Here is a 3,417-nt window from a genome sequence, read left to right as displayed (position 1 = left end):
TTGTTATCTGGTAAAAGGGAAGTTACCCCTTCGTGTTGGTATAAATCAATTTGTTGCCTCCAAAGAGTATGTCTGCGACTCAATTGAACCGACTACACAATGGTGCAAAGGTCAGTAAAGTGACCGAGGCCACCAGGGGCTGTACCAGTATACCACATCAGATTAACAAGGGGCTCAGTGGTGGCAACAAGTTATCCCCTTCGCCTGGAATGCAGGAGGTCGTGGGTTCGATTCCAACCCTGACGCCTGGATATTTGGAGTTTGCATATTCTCCCCGTGGTGGCGTGGGTTTTCTCTGGATCCTCGAGTTTTTTTCCCTTCACATTTAGAAATATGCGTTTACAGTATTTGGCTGCTACAAATTTCCACGTGATAAGTCACTTCGTTGAGCTATGATTTGTGGCCTGGTTGCTTTTGAAAAACAGCTATATAGCTCAGTGGACCTTACTTGGCACAATAAAAGAAAAATCTGCCAATTCCTGGAGTTATACTATAGGAAGGCCTGGGTACCCAAGGGACCAGGTTACAGCATCTGTCAGTTCAATTAAAAATCTAATAGCTTAGTGGACTTTGCCTGGTTCATAAAATAGTTTTTGTGTTTAACCTCACGTGACAAACTATAAATCCAACAAACACACCCAGTGCTGAAATGCACTGAAAAACAGTAAATGTACCAGAATGAAGCAGTACACATCTTGTCAAGTTGTATTTATGCAACAAAGATAACTAAAGAAAAATAACCAAATCCACAATTAGATGTGGATGTGAAAATAAAGTAAAGCCCTTCTGGATAATGGGCACCCTATGCCCTGTCGGTCTTGTTGATTTTTAACCATATTTCACCACGCCGACTAGTGCGGATTGGTGAAGCGAGGGGGGCAAAACTGATTCATTTGTCACTCGCCTCTGGATTTAGTCCATGGGTGTGTAGTGATGTGCGCTAAGCACTGTGCAATTGGACGACCCCACATGCCCTGGGCACCCTTTCGCATGAGATATTCAAACTCAATCTATTTTGCAGGTGAAATATTTCTGAAATAAAAATGCAATGAAGGAAAAACAGAGAAACTGCCATGACACGGTGCACAGGTGTGAATTAATATATTATAATAATCAGTCACACGACTGACCATACAAGGCAAGCACACCATGGTGGTGCTCGCTTCATCCACCCAGCAACACACTTCAGCGCAATTGTTTCCCAGCGCCTATCTCGTGACTCGGTATGGGAATCGCTGCGGCGGTGTCCGCTCGTACAGCTCCATGCGACCCACAGCAGACGCGCGCTCCCTATAGAGGATCCACGGTCGCGCGTCGTCTATGCCTACAGCACGAGCTCCGACACAAACATCCCCAATGGAGCTCCACAGACTGGTGGGGCAAGTGCTGTTGTTGAGCTCCTATGAAGGCCGGCATAGTACACGAAATGGTAAGTGGTCAGAACCACACCGGACCGCCTTTGTCTCCCCAATGTGTGATGTTTACACACCGCCCCAGATACTCATTTGCATTACACACACATTTACCTCCCTACCCCCCACCGCACACACACTCACACACTACACCGTCTTCCACACACACACATTTAAGCACCAATCAAAAATCCCCCGTGTATCCTACACAGGTGGTTTATATTCTGGACCACACCACCCACCGTCCCCCATGCACCACGAACTCCCCACACTCACCCACGCTGTGAAGTGTCGAGTCGCCCCACGTCTCTCACCCCTGACGCGGCCCAGTTCCCCGTGTAGCCTCCTCTGCCGTGCTCTCAGCCTCTGGCCCTGACGCAGCAGAAAGGAGAGGGGTGGAGGGGTGACGGGAGGAGTGAAAGGAGCGTTGAGGGGAGGGTTGGGGGGAGGATCGGTGGGTGGGGTGGGTGGAGTGGGTGGGGTGGGTGGGGTGGGGTGGGTGGGGTGGGTGGGGTGGGTGGGGTGGGTGGGGTGCCCCTTGCTTTCTTCGGCCCCTCCCCCCACCTCTACTACTTATTTTAAGCCTCTGTCTGTTCATCCCTCCGGCCCCTTTTTTCTTGCTTCTCTGTCCGTCTTTCCTCTTCTTACCTCTTGTGTCCCTGTATATGTATTTCTGCTATCTTATACCTCGTATTTGTTCACTCTGTCTATGCTGGTATGTTCAACCCAGAGGATGAACACGAAATTTAGCACTCTTCTGAAATTCGTGGTCTGCCAGGCAAGTGTCTAACTGTGCCGTTGGCCGACTGGTATTGCATCACGTAAAATTTTCTTAGGTTTTTTGAATTCTCGTCTCTCATCTTCTTGTTGTATTTACCTCCGTGCAGTTTAACGCTCTCTATGTGTTGCGTTGATGTCACCCTATGTGCTATTTGTTTTTACACCTGATGAAGATCGCTTGTGTTGCGGTCGAAACGTCGTGCTTGATTTATTTTAATATAATTTTATGGTATTTCTACATACGTGACTTTACCGAAAAAACCAATGAGTTATTCAATGGTTCTCTGTGTGAGTGAGTCTATGTGTCTCCATGTAAGTGAGCCTATGGCTCTGTGTCAGTGAGACTTTGGCTCTCTGTGTGAGTGTACTCTGTGAGTGAGTCTATGGCTCTCTGTGGGAGTAAGTGGGTCTCTAAGGCCACAACCATCTTGCCCCCTGCCCAGTGCGTCCACCTGGTTGAGCTGCAGAAGTCTATTGTCCAACGCTCCAGACCGCACCGATATCCGACGTCCACCTCCAGCACAGACACCAGCAGATTCTTAGAACTGGTGGTGGACGTAAGGACACGAGAGGGGTAATAGTCAACCACCATTACCACCATCAATACCACCATTAAAACCACCAAAATCACCGCTATCGTTAACACCACCATCAATATCACCACCTCCACCACAACGATCACTATCAAAATTACAATCACAATACTCTTTGGTTCTTTCGGTAAAGTCACGTAGGTAGAAAAAATAATAGATCACGACGTTTCGATCGCAACACAAGCAACCATCATCAGGTGAAAAAATATAGCGAGAAAGCTGCTGAAACACGAAGTTATATTGGCTTGAGATAAGCTCAGCCCAAGGGTAAGTGGGCGGGGCTAGAGGTAGAATTTGCATGTAAATACAACACCACATCGTGGAAAAGGAAAGAGACAGACACCGAGAGACATCCACACACAGAGAGAGGCACACACAGAGACACACGAGAGACGCATATAGAGAAAAACACACCGGCAGAGAGAGACAACCACACAGGTAGATGCAGAGAAAGATAGACACAGAGAGAATTACATAATTGCCCATGAATTACTATGGTGTGACAATGCCAATTACCAATGTCAAAGGGAACATCAATGAATGGTAAATGTGGGGTAATATCCCCAGAAGAGCATGTAGACTACATTAAAAAATAAAATAATCAGGCAATATAATATCACATATGGGTTCAG

At 47.2% G+C, this 3,417-nt stretch overlaps 1 long non-coding RNA gene across 1 annotated transcript; it reads right to left on the bottom strand.

Moving 5' to 3' along the window:
* Positions 1-1,084: 1,084 nt before the first annotated feature.
* On the bottom strand, positions 1,085-2,729 carry LOC142923043 (uncharacterized). Its single transcript, XR_012940492.1, has 2 exons — positions 2,645-2,729; positions 1,085-1,784 (listed from the first exon to the last, which is right to left on the bottom strand). It is a non-coding gene; the product is annotated as an uncharacterized LOC142923043 (long non-coding RNA).
* Between the last annotated feature and the right edge of the window lie 688 nt (positions 2,730-3,417).

Source organism: Petromyzon marinus, unplaced genomic scaffold, assembly GCF_048934315.1.
Source record: "Petromyzon marinus isolate PM22_M1 ecotype Great Lakes invasive population unplaced genomic scaffold, UKy_Petmar_22M1.pri1.0 PM_Scaffold_25, whole genome shotgun sequence".
Lineage (NCBI taxonomy): Eukaryota > Metazoa > Chordata > Hyperoartia > Petromyzontiformes > Petromyzontidae > Petromyzon > Petromyzon marinus.
This window is presented reverse-complemented; position numbering and strand designations above follow the sequence as displayed.